The sequence below is a fragment of the Rhinatrema bivittatum genome, chromosome 3 (genome assembly GCF_901001135.1).
Source record: "Rhinatrema bivittatum chromosome 3, aRhiBiv1.1, whole genome shotgun sequence".
Classification (NCBI taxonomy): domain Eukaryota; kingdom Metazoa; phylum Chordata; class Amphibia; order Gymnophiona; family Rhinatrematidae; genus Rhinatrema; species Rhinatrema bivittatum.
This window is the reverse complement of record NC_042617.1, coordinates 465,291,033-465,308,717: the sequence shown is the minus strand read 5'-3', so window position 1 is coordinate 465,308,717 and position 17,685 is coordinate 465,291,033. Positions and strand designations below refer to the sequence as shown.

The window sequence follows — 17,685 nt, the reverse complement described above, 5'->3', positions numbered from 1 at the left end:
ATCAAGGGGGTTTAGGGGGCTGAGTTTATCAGGGGAGGGGGAGGGGGACTGAAATTATTGGGGGCAGGGGAGGAGGCTTTAGATATGTCAATTGGGAGAGTTAGGGGTGGGGGAGGGGGTTTGAGGCTATCGGGGGTGGGGGGCTTTGTATATGGCTATCAGGGGGTCGCCACCAGGCGCTGTCAACTTTATTTTTCTTTTTGGGGAGTTGGGGCCACCTCAACTGGCGGCCCTGGGTTGAAACAGGGGTCAGAAATGATCCCCGCTCACCTTCCCAGTTTGGCCATGATTTTTTCTTTTGTTTCCCTCCACTTTATATGTGTGGTGGGAGCCTTGGGACCCGCGTTAGGTTCCTGGGCCTCCTGCTGCACATCTAATGCATGCCAGGGAGGTGGTGGTGTTTTATTACATCTGACCACCTTCTCGGTCAGCCACAATAAAATATTTGCATCGAACTGCCTAGTATGACCTTCTTTGCAAATGTTAACATTATTCCTGCATGCAAATTGCATGCAAAGAAGGTGACTGTAATAGGGAAAGATACCTAGGTGGGGACATCCAAAATATCATGTATTACATGCGATTATAATGCTCGTTAGAGCCTATTATTGCGCCATAAGGCCCTAAAGCAATTTGATGAATGACCCAGTTGGCCTTGGATGTACTAAGCCATGATATTTTTTCATGGGCGTGGCCCCACTATCACAGTCCTGTGACTGGAGTAAGGTCAGATTGGTACCAGTTTGAAAAAGAGCACTGAGTGGCCCTGGATCTAGGGGGCACCCCGGCCTTCTGATGGATGTCATGATTCAGAAGTACTGGGGGGTGTGGGGGGAGGGTTGGAGTGAATGGATAGCCCCCCCCCCCCTCACTAGAAACCAATGATTCTTTAGGCCTTGAGAAGTCTGGGGGGTCCACTGTATAACAACAAGGTCTTATTTAAATTTTGAGAATGGGGGAGGGGGGGCTGGGACCAGGGGATTCTATTGACTATTTTGTGATGTTCAAGGGGGTTGGTGGTTCCTTTGACCATAATGGCTTACTTGGTAATTGGATTGGGTTGCACAACCATTTGCTAATAATTTTTTTGTTGTTGTCAGCGGCCCCAGGGTAAGGAGGGGGAATCAGGTTTGACCCCGCACACGGGTATACATATTGCCACCTTTTTTGGGGGGATTAGGATGGCCCTTTAAATCTAACGTGGGAGCACTGGGACTCACGTTACGGTCTCGATACTCCTGCATTAGATTAATGTTTCTCAAATAGGTATAGTTAAATGAATGTAGCTGATAACTTTTCTAAGTTGGCCTCATTAATTTATTTACATTAGATTGCCTATTAATGAGTTGCTTTGCATGGATTTGTAAAATTCAAGCATGCAAATCCCATGCAAAGCAGCTCATTGTAAAGGGGGAGGGAATCTGGGTTGTTATGCTAAATATCACGTATATCATGCAGTATATACTGTTTAATGCACATTAGAGCCCTACCACAACTTGATTCATCTCTCTGTCCGTAGGATAAGTGCCAATATTCAGCCTTATCAGTATTAATTAGGTGGACATGTCTAAGGCTCTAAGGCTGCTATTTGGCTATCCTTTAGTTAACCAGATAAATTTATCCAGCTAACTATAAGATAGCTAAGTATATGCAGTGGTGTGGTTGTGTCCTGAGTATCTCAGCAAAGTTAGCTGGGTACTTTTATCTGCTGAACTTGCTTGGCTGGATAGCGGTTGAATATTGGTCTCTAGATATTCTGGAAAAATCTGATAATGAGCCACTCTTCACTTCCTGAGGGCTAAAACAGCTGGAGTTGAATCAACAACCTGAATTGTAAATTCACTAGGGAGGGCACTGCTTGCAGCTCTATTCAGTTTTCTGCATAGATCTCTGATGTAAAATGCTACTTAAATGCCAAAATAAATAAATAGAAAGATATTAGAATTATATTTCCCAGGACAATTATTTTATGTTCTCCTGTAATGGCAATCAGACACCACTTTCCGTCACTTTAAGAAAAGTAGTGTTATCAAATACGTACTAGAATCAAATAAAATGGCTGAGAATTAAAAGGTATAATTAAAACAGAAATATTACCTTATTTCTCTGAATTAATAATTTACTTTCCAATTGGTTTAAGACCATGTGCTTTTTTTCTGTAGGTAGGACATCTTTCCATATGTTGCAATCGTGTGATCATTTCCTTTCGAGCTGGTCCATGCGTACCAGCTGCTTAGCAACAAAGGCTGAGCCTCCACGTGACAGCTGGGATTGAAATCCCAAATCTATTAAACGACTGTATATATTTAGTTACATCAGAGATGTCTTGTGCTTTAAATAGCAGCAAGAGAATTACTCTTTCTTATATGTCATGATGCTGGGTTTTAAATACAATTTGATGCTACTTGACCAATAGCATTTTCAAGCTCAAGCTGTCAATAGTAAAAATGGTAAAACAAAACTTCATTCTGTCTGGGCTACTCTTGCTAAATCAGGATGAAAGGGCATAATTATAGCAGACCCAAAAGAATTACCATTTATTTATTTATTTTCGAGAACAACACAAAAGATCAAAGTCTAGGATTTATTTTCTAATATGCTTGCCGACCCAGTGACCACAATGTCAGTTTTCAGCCCTGAATCCCGAGTCTTGCCTTGTGATTTAATTTACTATTTATCAGAGAAGGTGGGCAGACTAGATGGGCCAAACGGTCCCTATCTGCTAAAATGTATTTTCTTATTATGTTACAAAAGAACTGAATCTTTCTGTATGTAAAATTTTTTAAAAGGAAAGTCATATCTTCCAAAAATTTAGTGTTTTTTTCCTCATAAAAAAAGTGTGGCACCCATTTTCAAGGCACCTTTCTTTGCTATTCATCACCCTGGACAACACACTGGTTCAACAAATGATTCTCTTATTTCATGACATTTGGAAAGAAACAACCTTATTGTTCACCTCCCAGAAGCACTGCTGCAGCAGCTCAGTGTCAAAACCATGTCCTGTGCCTCAGAAAGCCATATTTTTCCCTGATGATGTTCCCAATCCAAAATGCATTTTGTTTTACCAACCAATAGCTGAAAAATATTAATAGCTACCTACAATAAGAGGGGAAAATTTCCCTCATTAAAAAAAATTAGCTTTTTCGATGATTTATTTAATCTTACATATAAGAACATAAGATATGCTATACTGGGTCAGACCAAGGGTCCATCAAGCCCAGTATCCTGTTTCTAACAATAGCCAGTGAAAGTCACAAGTACCTGGCAAGTAATCCAAACATTAAATAGATCCCATGCTACTAATGTTGGTAATAAGCAGTGGCTATTCCCTATTGCTTAATATCAGTTTATGGACTTCTCTTCCAGGAACTTATCCAAACTCTGTCCATGGGATTAGGGATGCCCAATTGTCCTGGTGTTGGTTTACGTAGGCTCTTAGAAAAGCCTTGAGAGTCTGAATTGTTCATTTGCTTTGTCCATTGCTCTGTGGGTGATAGGCCGACGTGAAATCCAAGGTAATCCCAAAATTCTTGAACAGGTTTTCCCAGAAGCAGGCAGTAAACTATACTCTTTGGTTCAAGATGATGTGGAGAAGGAGCCCATGCAGATGGAAGATGTGCTGGGCAAAGATGGCCAATTCAGGTGCTGAAGGAAGACCAGGGAGAGGTGTGAAAAGGGTCATCTTTGAAAAATGATCCACCAGGACCCACATAGTGGTGTTGCCACTTGAGAGGGGAAGGTCAATGACAAAGTCAGTAGCCAAGTGGTCCCAGGGTTCCTTGGGGGCTGGCAGAAGCTGCAATATCCCCCAAGGTCAAGCTTGAGAATTCTTGCTCATGGTACATGTGGGGCAGGACTCTATATATTGTCTAAGAAGTTGCCACACAGGGTCAGATCTAGGGTTCATCAAGCCCAGCATCCTATTTTTAACTGTGTCAATCCAGGTTACAAGTGCTCAAATATTAAATAGATCCCATACCACTAATGCCAGTAATAGCAGTGGCTATTCTCTAAGTCAACTTGATTAATAGGTCCTCATCTGAGGTCATCAGTAATGACGAAAAATTGTCAGAAGTGATGTGGTGGCAATACCTCCACCTGCTGATTGCTAAAGACATCCGCATACTCTGTATATTGCAGCAGCAGACCCAGTAGCTCCAGGGTGAATGTTTGGGCAAGGTGCACAACAGGCGAGACTTTTGAGAGCCATTGTTCATGGCAGTGGAATTTCTATCTAGTGATTTGTAGAGTACCCCAATCGGTGTGGAGCTGGTGCCACATAAATCAAGGTAGGCCCAACATGACAGCATTGAATGCTTTGGGAAGCACATACAAGCTGATCTTTTCTCTGTGCAAGAGGCCTGTCTGCATAGTAAGTGGAATGATGGCATCATGACCCGTCCATGTAGGGGGCTCTCCATGAACAGAAGATATTGTGAGCACAGTGTCCAATGGGATGGTTGGAATAGCATGCTAATGTACCAAGGACTCATAAATGAAGCTGCCTCCAGTGCCCATATCAAGGAAGGCTTGGGTATCAACATGAGTGTCTTCAAATTAGAGATGTGCTGTTACCTAGTATTTATAGAAAGGAAAATGGTCGACCAAGGGTACCTTCTTCCACCAGACCTAGGGCCTGGAGTTTCCTGGCTAGGTGTCACAATAAAAGCACAAGTTGAGTTGTCGTGCCTCTGCTTCTTCTCCATGGACAGCTTGAGGCAATCTATCTGCATGGACTGCTTCTGGTATGGTCATGGTTCATGAGGTGACCTGGAAATCACTTGGTGCTAAAAACAAGGGGCGAGGTGAATGGGACGACGAACCAGGCTCCTCTCTCAAGCCATTCTTGAAATCTAAGGTCCAGGCGATTAGCCAAACTGATTAACCCTTCCAACATATCAGGGAGATCCCAAACAGCCAGCTCATCTTTTATACGCTCAGATAGCCTTGTCTGAAGATGATGATTAAGCTATCACTGCCTATTGGAGTTCAGATGCCAGTGTATGAAAATGAACAGCATACTCCTGCACAGACCAGGAACCTTGTTGGATCTGAAGAAACTAGGTCGACATGGAGGACTTTTGCCTGGCTCATCAAAAATCATGTGGAATTCTCACAAAGAGCAGGTTGACTTTCTACCAAAGGGATGAAGCCCAAGCTAAGGCAGTACCACCCAACAGGGTCAAGATATATGTAATCTTGACCAATCAGATGGGAAGAGAGATGTTTGCAATTCAAACTGCATCCAAAATTTATTAAAAAAGCTCTACACTTGGTAGGATACCCATTGTTCCTTGGAGGAAGAGGCAGATGAAGCATGGGAGTAGCAGGCATTTTCAGAGGTACTGGAGTGGGTGCCATGGGAGCCAGACGGGTAGCCAAAACCCTGAAGATAATTGGCTATTGTATTCAGTTGGTCTTTCTGCTATTTTAGCTGGTGAGCTAACCCAGCAATGGCGGAGGCCTGGGATGAGTCTGCTGAGCTTATGGTCTCAGCAAATGACGACGACTGGAGAGTGAGCCCTTACTGCTGTGGTGTATTTGAAGCACTCTTGAAGGCAAACCTACAATGCCTACGCCAACAGTTGGCAAACACATTCTGAAACAGGACAGACTGGATCTTCACCTATACCAGCCGCCTTCTCGACAGGTCTATTTATTTATTTATTTTTAAATGTTTGTATACCACTTTTACAATATTTGTTGATCAAAACAGTTTACAGGTTAAAATAACATACATAATTAAAAATGACCAAAAATATAGAAGACAGGGAGGATAAAAATCAAGTGGTAACAGTAAAATAAGACATGTATAAGCACTGTGCCAGAGAATCAAAAAAAATATTAATGTGATTAGGGATGGCCTTATTTAAGTGCCGAGGGAATGTTTAAATAGCGAACTTATGAGGCAAAAACAGTTTTAAATGCTTTCTAAAAAAAAAAAAAAAAAAAAAAAAAATCGCAAAACTTTCCTATTTAAATTTTTATGAGAAGTAATTTGCCTTAGTTCATAAGGAATTAAGTTCCAAATTAGTGGGTCAGCAACTGAAAAAGCACACCTTCTGGTGATATCGAGTCTGGCTATGTGAACCAAAGGAATTTGCAATAGGTTTTTATGCATAGATCATAAATTCCTTTTGGGTTGATAGATGTGGAGTTGGGTGCATAACCATGTGGAAGAATCATTATGTATCAAATTATGTATAATGGAGAGCATTTTATATTGTATTCTATAATGAATTGGTAACTAATATAAGGAATATAGGATTGGGGATATATGATCTCTTCAAGAGGTGCCAGTCAGAATGCGTGCTGCAGAGTTCTGAATTAACTGTAAGGGACGGAGAGCATTGTCATGTAATCCAATTAGAAGCACATTACAATAATCAAGTCCACTGAAAATTAGGGATTGTAATATTTTGTGAAAGTCGTCTTGAAAAAATGAAGAACAGAGACGTTTTAGAATGTGAAGTTTGAAAAAGGAGTTTTTCGCTATTGTAGAGATTTAGTGAGACATAGATAAGTTGGAGTCTGGTATTACTCCTAAATTTTGTGCTTTGGACACTATAGAAAGTGATAAACCATCTAGGTTAAGGTGAGCTGGGGGGCTGCAGGTGGATTGAGGAATAGTGGATAGGTGGAGAATTTCAGTCTTTGAGGTGCTGAGTTTGAGACGGTTATACGAAAGCCAGGTGTTAATTGTTTTGAATTATAGGCATTCAGTGGAAAGTGTCTTAGACCATGATGATGAATATGGAATAAAGAACTGGATGTCATCTGCGTAGATCTTGAATAGAATGCTTAAACTGTTTAATAGGTGACATAAAGGTATCAGATAAATGTTGAAAAGGGTAGCAGAAAGAGAGGGTCCTTGCGTACACCTGAAGAAATTGTGTACCAGTCAGAGGAGTGAGGACCAATGTTTATTTGGTAAGAACAGTCAGTTAGAAAGGAGTGAAACCAGTTTAAGATTGATTCTGTTAAGCCAAAAGATTGAAGTCTTGAGAGCAATTTATTCATGAGAACATATAATATCGGTTTACATTAGTTAACAAATATTCATTTAAAAATATTTGCATTTCCAAAATTAAATGAAAAGAAATAAATACAAAGTTTCATAATAAACTAATACAAACAATTAAAATAGTAAAATAAATAACAATAAAATTTAAACAGTTAAAGATGCAGAACAGTAAGAGCAGAAATAAGATAAATATCTAAATATAAATAAATATTAAAAAGGGGTATAAAATCATTTAATTAAAACTCTTAGAAAGCTTGTTCGAATAACCATGTTTTAATACACTTTTTAAATATTTTAATGTATGATTCCATCCTTAATTCCTGCGGTAGAGAGTTCCACAGCTGGGGCCCGGCTATGGAAATAGCCCTTTCTCTTACGTTGTTTAAATGAGCAATTTTAGGAGATGGTATGAGCAACATCCCTGTACCTGCTGATCTTGTAATTCTTATTTATTTATTTAAAATTTTTATATACCGACGTTCATCCGGGATATCACATCGGTTTACAGTGTAACTGAAACAGGCGCCTGGGATGGCGGTTTACATCGAACAGATATAACGAATTTAACATAAGAACAAATGAGGAGGGGGAAAAGAGGAGGGAAATAATTAAACAAAACTTATGAGCAAAATTTACAAATATATATAGAGTATCACTATGTACAAAGTATTCATAAATACAGCAATGCCATGGAAATACAATTGTGTAGAGTTATACGGGAGGAGGGGGGATGGGGAGGGGGGTGGGGGGTGTAGGTGGGGAGGAGGGGTGGATGGGGTAAAAGGAGAAGGCGAGCTGAGAAATCAGGAGAAGGTAAGAGGACTGAACAGGAAGGGGGCGAAGGAGGAATTTAGAGGTGGGAGTGAGGAATGGGGGAGAGGGAAGGAGAGTATGGGTGTGAGTGTGAAAGTGGGGGAATTAGGTGTATGCTTTGGTGAAGAGCCAGGTCTTTAGCTTACGTTTGAATGTTTTTGTGCATTCTTCTTGTCGTAGTTCGACAGGCATTGCGTTCCAAAGGGTGGGCCCGGCGATAGAGAGCGCTCGGGCTCTCGTGGAGGTAAGTTTGTAATGTTTGGGAGAAGGTGTAGGCATGGAGGCGAGGTGTTGGTGTCTGATGGGCCTGTTGGATTGGTGGAGGCGGAAGGATTCGTTGAACCAGTTCATTTCAGGGTTGTATAAAGCCTTGTGGACAAGGGAGAGAGTCTTATATTGGATGCGTGATGCAATTGGGAGCCAGTGTAGGTCTTTTAATACCGGTGTGATATGGTCATTTCTGCGTGAGTTAGTCAGGATCCGGGCTGTTGTGTTTTGTAATATTTGAATGGGTTGAATGGCATTGTTCGGTAGGCCAAGGAGAAGAGCATTACAATAGTCGGTTTTGGCAAAGATGGTGGTTTGAAGAACTGTGCGGAAGTCGGGGGGATGTAGTAGGGGTTTTAGTTTTTTTAGGGAGTGTAGTTTAAAAAAGCCCTCTTTTAGTATATTGCTGATGAATTTCTTAAGCGTGAGATGGTCGTCAAGGATGACACCCAGATCACGGACTTGCTGGGCGAATGGTGTATGAATAGGAGGGGGGTTAGGATGATTTTGGGGTGAGATGAGCATGATTTCAGTTTTAGTAGTGTTAAGAGCTAAATGGATGGAAGCTAAAAGCTTGTTTATGGATTGGAGCGTATCATTCCAGATATCCATAGCTTTTGGTAGGGAGTCAGTGATGGGTATGAGCAGCTGAACATCATCAGCGTAGACAAAGTGAGGCAGCTTGAGACTAGAGAGGAGGTCACAGAGGGGTAGCATGTAAATATTGAAGAGAGTTGAGGACAGAGCTGAGCCTTGTGGTACACCCTGATTGAGGTGGATAGTTTTGGATTCGTGATTTCCTAGTTGGATTTTGAAGTTTCTGTTACTGAGGTAGGAATTGAACCAGTTATGGGCAATACCTGTGACGCCAATTTCAGTTAAGCGTTGTAGGAGAATTGAGTGGCTGATGGTATCAAAAGCGGAGGAGATGTCAAGGAAGGCGAGAATAAAGGATTGCCCTTTGTCAAATCCTTTAAGAATATGGTCTGACAGGGAAAGTAGAAGTGTCTCAGTGCTGTGTCTCAGTGCTGTGGGATTTCCGGAAACAAAAAAATTCTTGATGGAATATGAAAATGTAATGCTGAGGTTAACCATTCGATCTTTTATGGATTAGTGATAGCACTTTATGTTGAGCTCTGTATATAACAGGCAACCAATGAAGGTCCTTTAATATTGGTGTAATATGATCAGTTCTTCTAGTTCCGGTTAAAAGTCTAGCCACTGAGTTCTGTAATAATTTGCTGGTAAGCCTAAAAATAAGATTGAATGGTTCAGCCCTTGGGCTCTGGCAGTCAGCAGGTCTTAGGTGAATCTCTAGGGCAGTAGTGACAGCAAGAATCCAAGTTCAGGCCGGGGTCAGGACAGGCAGAAGACTGAGATATTGGAAAAGGTCAAGGGTCAGGAGAGGTGGCTAGCAACATAATCAAGTCCAATGCAAGAGGTTAGGTCCAGGCAGCAAACATACGTGGTCAGGTCCAATGCAAGAGGTCAGGTCCAGGTGGCAGGCAGGTGTAGTCAGATGCAAAGCAAGAGATCAGGTCCAGGCAGAAGGTAAGCATGGTCAGGTCCAAAGTTAGAGGTCAGTATCAGGAAATCAGGCAAGAATGGACAAAGATACTCGAACAGACACTAGACGAGATGACGAGGCTGGACGAGGCAGGCTCGGCAGGGCAAGGCTGGACAAGATAGACTGGGTAAGACAAGGCTGGATGAGGCGGGATGGGAAAGGCAAGGCTGGACAAGACAGGCACACTGGAACACAGGAACAGCAAGCAAGGAGGTACAGGATATGAAAGGTGGCAGGTGTGTGAGCCTTTGTGCTGCAGCGTAGTTGACGCAGCCTAAAGGGCGAACTCACAAGGCCTACTCCGGCAGCTGGCAAAAGCATCCTAAAGCAGGACAGCCTTTACTAGCTGCCTCCTCCTGCAGGTTGAGCCCTTGGATTCCATTGGCCGGCAGGACTTAAGCGGGTCCCTAGAGCCGTGAAGATAACTAAAGTCCAAAGCTACACTGGGGTCAGGGCTGGGTGCAGACTAACAAAGTCAGAGACAGGCCAAATTGTCCACATTGTTCCTAAGATACAGTATCTTACTAATAAAGATCTTTCTCTTTGCTGGCTGCCAGTATTCAGTGTTTACTCTTACAGTGGTAAGCATCCACAACACCATACCCTTGATATCCCAGACAAGAATGGGCTCCAACCCCCAATCTTGCCCACTCACCCATGACATCTTAACATATAATTCCTCTAGTCCCCAATTATTCTCCCTGATCCAATATCAACACTAGGGGATTCTGATCCCTGACACTTCCCGCCCAATCCCCACCATCTGCCAAAAAAATGGCCTCCAGTTCCTCTCCCATCCCCTTCTATTCCTCTGGAATCCAGTTTCACCATTTTCTCAGCCCCTCTCAATCTTGTCAGAAGGAAGGAGCTCAGAAACTTTTCTGCTGGCACCACCACTGATCACAAAATGTTGTAACCTAATGGTGCTTCACAGTGTATCATGCTGCCAGTATGTATACTCACATCTTAAAATATTATTTATCTAACTCCTCTTTTAGATTGAATTCTCTTACTGAATTATTAAGGGTGTCACTTTTTTGCCTAGCCAAAGACATAGACATGCTGATTAATTATCTAGGCATACTACATCATGCCACTTTAACTGTATATATATATTTTTTTTAATGAAGAGCAAGCATGGGTTCATGGTAGACATTTAAACAGAAATATAGGAAGTACAATGGTGTAACAAAATGTTCCTGGAACGCCCAAGCTCATCAAGCACCACAAAATGTTCCATCCCTCATCAACAAGTGATCGTGTATTTTGTCTTCCCTGTGCCGCCTCCCGAAGGCTATGGGATGAATTTTCAAAATTTTATGCACTGAAAAATGAGCATATATGTAACGTGACTAGCTTCTACTTGCATATTCTGTATTTTATAAAACTTGAATATTCGTGCATATTTTCACTTTCTTGCAAACATATTTGTACAAAAAAATAAGGAGGCGGTCTAGGAGCATTCTGGGGCAGAGCCAACATGCGTGTATATTTCACAACTTGCCTTGCTAATTTGCTGATGTAAGTAATATTAAACATGTTTATTGTGTAGTAATGATTGGGTGGGAGGCCTAGGGAGTTCAATCTGAAGAACCAGGAGGATCTCGATGACCTGGGCAAACTGGTGGACTAATTGGTAAACTGGTTAATTTAATTTTCATGTGTATTTTAAAATTGGCTGATTTAGACATGTAAAGTGGGATTTATGCAAGTAAGTCCTACTTTGCTTTTGTGTGTAAAATATACTCATGTATATTTTTAAAATAGGTAGGAAAAATACATGTGTTCAATGTATTGATATACATGGTTTCAATGCACTGCATGCATTCTCACGCATAAGAACATAAGAAATTGCCATGCTGGGTCAGACCAAGGGCCCATCAAGCCCAGCATCCTGTTTCCAACAGAGGCCAAACCAGGCCACACGAACCTGGCAATTATCCAAACACTAAGAAGATCCCATGCTACTGATGCAATTAATAGCAGTGGCTATTCCCTAAGTAAACTTGATTAATAGCCGGTAATGGACTTCTCCTCCAAGAACTTATCCAAACCTTTTTTGAACCCAGCTACACTAACTGCACTAACCACCGCCTCTGGCAACAAATTCCAAAGCTTTATTGTGCGTTGAGTGAAAAAGAATTTTCTCCAATTAGTCTTAAATGTGTTACTTGCTAACTTCATGGAATGCCCCCTAGTCCTTCTATTATTCAAAAGTGTAAGTAACCGAGTCACATATACTCGTTCAAGACCTCTCATGATCTTAAAGACCTCTATCATATCCCCCCTCAGCCGTCTTCTCCAAGCTGAACAGCCCTAACCTCTTCAGCCTTTCCTCATAGGGGAGCTGTTCCATTCCCTTTATCATTTTGGTTGCCCTTCTCTGAACCTTCTCCATCTCAACTATATCTTTTTTGAGATGCGGCGACCAGAATTGTACACAGTATTCAAGGTGTGGTCTCACCATGGAGCGATATAGAGGCATTATGACATTTTTCGTTTTATTAACCATACCCTTCCTAATAATTCCTAACATTCTGTTTGCTTTTTTGACTGCTGTAGCACACTGAGCCGACGATTTTAAAGTATTATCCACTATGATGCCTAGATCTTTTTCCTGGGTGGTAGCTCCTAATATGGAACCTAACATCGTGTAACTACAGCAAGGGTTATTTTTCCTTATATGCAACTCCTTGCACTTGTCCACATAAAATTTCATCTGCCATTTGGATGCCCAGTCTTCCAGTCTTGCAAGGTCCTCCTGTAATGTATCACAGTCTGTTTGTGATTTAACTACTCTGAATAATTTTGTATCATCCACAAATTTGATAACGTCACTCGTCGTATTCCTTTCCAGATCATTTAGTCCTACTCTCTGTTTCCTGTCTTTTAACCAGTTAGTAATCCACGAAAGGACATCGCCTCCTATCCCATGACTTTTTAGTTTTCGTAGAAGCCTCTCATGAGGGACTTTGTCAAACGCCTTCTGAAAATCCAAATACACTACATCTACCGGTTCACCTTTATCCACATGTTTATTAACCCCTTCAAAAAAATGAAGCAGATTTGTTAGGCAAGACTTCCCTTGGGTAAATCAGTGTTGACTGTGTTCCATTAAATCATGTCTTTCTATATGCTCTACGATTTTGATCTTGAGAATAGTTTCCACTATTTTTCCCAGCACTGAAGTTAGGCTCACTGGCTATAGTTACCAGGATCGCCCCTGGAGCCTTTTTTAAATATTGGGATTACATTGGCCACCCTCCAGTCTTCAGGTACAATGGATTATTTTAATGATAGGTTATAAATTTTAACTAATAGATCAGAAATTTCATTTTTGAGTTCCTTTAGTACCCTAGGATGCATACCATCCAGTCCAGGTGATTTGCTACTCTTTAGTTTGTCAATCTGGCCTACTACATCTTCCAGGTTCACAGTTCAGTTCGTCTGACTCATCACCCCTGAATACTATCTCCGGAACTGGTATCTGTCCAACATCCTCATTAGTAAACACGGAAGCAAAGAATTCATTTAGTCTTTCTGCAATGGCCTTATCTTCCCTAAGAGCCCCTTTAACCCCTTGGTCATCTAATGGTCCAACCGACTCCCTCACAGGTTTCTTGCTTTGGATATATTTAAAAACGTTTTTATTATGAGTTTTTGCCTCTATAGCCAACTTCATTTCAAATTCTCTCTTTGCCTGTCTTATCAATGTTTTACACTTAACTTGACAATGCTTTTGTTTTATCCTGTTTTCTTCAGATGGATCCTTCTTCCAATTTTTGAAGGATGATTTTTTGGCTACAATAGCCTCTTTCACCTCACCTTTTAACTATGACAGTAATCGTTTTGCCTTCCTTCCACCTTTCCTAATGGGTGGAATACATATGGACTGTGCCTCTAGGATTGTATTTTTAAACAATGTCCAAGCCTGTTGAAATCATTTAACCTTTGCAGCTGCACCTTTCAGTTTTTTTCTAACTATTCTCCTCATTTTATCAAAGTTTCCCTTTTGAAAGTTTAGTGTTAGAGCTGCAGATTTACTTATTGTCCCTCTTCCAGTTATTAGTTTAAATTTGATCATGTTATGATCACTGTTGCCAAGTGGCCCCACCACCATTACCTCTCTCACCAAATCCTGTGTTCCACTAAGAATTAAATCTAAAATAGCTCCCTCTCTTGTTGGTTCCTGAACCAGTTGCTCCATGAAGCAGTCATTTATTACATCCAGGAACTTTATATCTCTAGCAAGTTCTGATGTTACATTTACCCAGTCAATATTGGGGTAATTGAAATCTACCATTATTATTGCACTGCCAAATTGGTTTGCTTCCCTGATTTCTCTTAGCATTTCATTATCTGTCTGACCATTTTGTCCAGGTGGACGATAGTATACTCCTATCACTATACTCTTATTCAACACACATGGGGTTTCTACCCATATAGATTCTACTGAGCATTTAGTCTCTTGTATGATCTTTATCCTGTTGGACTCTATACCCTCCCGGACATAAAGTGCCACACCCCCGCCAAGTTGATCCTCCCTATCATTACGATATAATTTGTACCCTGATATAGCACTGTCCCATTGGTTATCCTCCTTCCACCAAGTTTCTGTGATGCCAATTATGTCAATCTCATCATTTGCTGCTATTCACTCTAACTCTCCCATCTTACTTCTTAGACTTCTGGCACTGGCATACAGACATTTCAAAGTGTGGTTTTTGTTTGTTTTAACAACCTGCTTTTCAGTTGTTTGGGATAATTCGGAAATCATTAGCTTTGGTGATTTTTTACACGCAAGTATACATCTGTGCATATGTTGCGGGATTCAGCTACATGAACTTTACAAAATGCACGTATATATCATATGTGCCATTTAGAAAATACTTACATAGATCTGCTTGCAGACATTTATGTGCGTATATGCCGCTGCGCACATTTGTTTGAAAGTTATCCTCCCTATGTTTAATTACAGTGGGTGTTAAAACTGTCCTTTTGAAAGTTGACTTCAATGAAAACAAAATAAATCAAATACCAAGCATAGCAGGGAATATATCATCACTTGACTAGCAAAAATAAGCAATTCATTAGGAATGTTATATCTGGCAAATAGCTTTCAAGCAATCATCCTGCTCCATATAACTCACATGAAAACAATTTATTCCACAGCTGCAGACTTTGGATGATACTGTTCTAGATCAGGAAAATAAAAAAACAATTGAAATTGATAAGAAAAGTAATATGGTAGCTAAGATTAAAGTAGATCCACTGCTCCCTGGTGTTTCTGTATAACTGCCATTTCATCTTGAAATCTATTACACTTATTCCCTCCTTGCTTATAGATTGTTGTGCTAGTGAGTTATATCTACCAGTATTTTTTTTCTACCAGGAGTCCTCTGTTTACATCTAAATATGACATATTGTGATTATTGTTGAAAACAGGTTTAAAATGAAAATAAAATTAGGAATCTGTTTTTGAGAGTAATAATAAAGCTTAAAACTTCTACTTACTGCTTGAAAAGACCCACAAATATTTTTCTGTTTGCAACCCTAACTGCAGGTTACATGAAAATTTGGACCCCAGAAGCAGAAAAATACAGAAATTGTTCCAATTCTAAAATTGTATTGGGTGCCATTGGCCTGATTATAATAAACTTCCATGTGCATCTTGACATTGCTTGTGCATATAACACACCCAAAAGGAAGCTCTCTTTGACACAATGCCAGTACTATGAAGGGCATCAGCAATAAAGTTGAGAAACTGAGATCAGATTCAATATAACCTGGCTTACGAATGAGGTTCATGCCTGTCAAGGTATTTAGAAAATTTACCCATTTGGAGACATTGTGCCAAGTAAATAAATTGCTTGGCTTTATTTCTAAAATGTTCTTTTCAGTAAAATGTGATATATCACCATTCAGAACATATCAAATTAGTTAACATTCTAAACAATAAAACATTCTCAAGAAAAATCAAAAACATTAAATACAACAAAATTCAGAAGAACAAAAGTACATAAAATTACTATCACCCAAAAAATAATCAATACAAATGAGAGATAAAACCCACAAAATCCAATCTAGTTTTACTTCTGTCCAAGCGGACTAGAAAAGAGACTTAGGGGTGATAAGTGTCTGATAATTTGAAGGCAGCGAAGCAATGTGCGAAGGCAATGGCTAAGGCCCGAGGGATGCTGGGCTGCATACACAGCAGGGAAAAGGAGGTGATAATGCCCTTAAAAGTGAATTTTAAAAGAGTTTGTGTGTAAAAATGAGTACATGCTGGCACAAATAGCACATGTTCGCACAAATGCTATTTTCTAAACCTAAAATATACACACGTAAGTAATGGTGCACAAATGGGGTGAGGCAAGCATTTATTCATATAAGATGTTATTTTATAACCTGCGAACACGACGTGCTGTTACCTGCACATATTTACACCTGCTAATTATCTGGTGTAAGTCAGAATAGAAATCTTTAAAGTCAAATATGGTGAGGAGAGGGGTCTGGGTAAACTGGGGAGAGTGCAGGCTGAAGAACCAAGGAGGTATTGATGACCTAAAGATAGACTGGGCAAACTGGTGGACTAATTGGTGAAATTGGTAATTTCCTTCACACGCACATGTTGGAAAATTTACACATGGAAAAGCTGTCAGGTGCCAAGGAAAATACAATTTACATTTCCATCATATAATAATTAAAATTAGAAGCACAAATATGTGCATATAGCAGATATCCGCCACTTATCCAGATAAGTGGCAGAAAATCCACTACTCAGCCAGACAAGTATTAAAAAGTGCTACTTCCATATTCAGTTAAGTATTGTTTTTCTTTTCCTTATCTATCTTATTTAGCCGGATACTGTAATTCTTAAACAGTGCCACTTATCTGGACTTTTGTTACGACTTAGCCAGATAAGTAAAAACTTATGTAGCTATCTTTAAAATACATGCCATATATTTTTTGATACGCAAGCATATTGTTAGGTAGATTTATGTATATTTTATATAATGAGCTCACGTACACATAATATAAAATATATGTGCATAAGAAACTAAGATATGCCATACTGGGTCAGACCAAGGGTCCATCAAGCCCAGCATCCTTTGTCTAACAGTCGCCAATCCATGTCAGAAGTACATGGCAAGTACCCAAACAAACACATTTCAAGCTACTATTCCTTATTGATTAATAGCAGTTTATGGACTTCTCCTCTAGGAACTTATCCAAACTTTTTTAAACCCAGTTATAATAAATGCCACAACCACATCATCTGGCATTGAATTCCAGAGCTTAACTATGCGTTGAGTGAGAAAGACTTTTCTCCAATTTGTTTTAAATGAGCTACTTGCTAACTTCATGGTGTGCCCCCTAATCCTTCTATTATCTGAGAGAGTAAATAACCAATTTATATTACCCTGTTCAAGTCCTTTCATGATTTTGTAGACCTCTATCATATCTCCCCCCTCAGCCAGCTCCTCTCCAAGCTGAACAGCCCTAACCTCTTTAGCCTTTTCTTATAGGGGAATTATTCTATGCCCCTTTTCATTTTGGTTGCCCTTCTCTGCACTTTCTCCAGTGCAAGTATAGATTTTTTGAGATGCGGTGACCAGAACTGCACACAATATTCAAGGTGTGGTCTCACCATAGAGCGATACAGAGGCATTATGACATCCACCATTCTATTTTCTATTCCAGTCCTAATAATTCCTAACATTCTGTTTGCTTTTTTGATCGCCACAGCACACTGAGCCAACAATTTCAATGTTTTATCCACTATGATGCCTAGATCTCTTTCCTGGGTGGTAACTCCTAAGAAGAAACCTAACATTGTGTAACTACAGCACGGGTTATTTTTCCCTAAATGTATCATTTTGCACTTGTCCAAGTTAAATTTAATCAGCCATTTGGCAGCTCAATCTTCCAATCTCACAAGGTCCCCCTGCAATTTATCACAATCCTCTTGAGATTTAACTACTCTTGTTAATTTTGTGTCATCCATAAGGTT

At 40.2% G+C, this 17,685-nt stretch overlaps 1 protein-coding gene across 8 annotated transcripts in view; it reads right to left on the bottom strand.

Annotated features, from left to right (window-relative positions):
* The window catches only part of VSNL1 (visinin like 1), a 403,254-nt gene that overhangs the window by 163,664 nt on the left and 221,905 nt on the right, over positions 1–17,685 (bottom strand). The gene's annotated exons all lie outside the window — the stretch shown is intronic.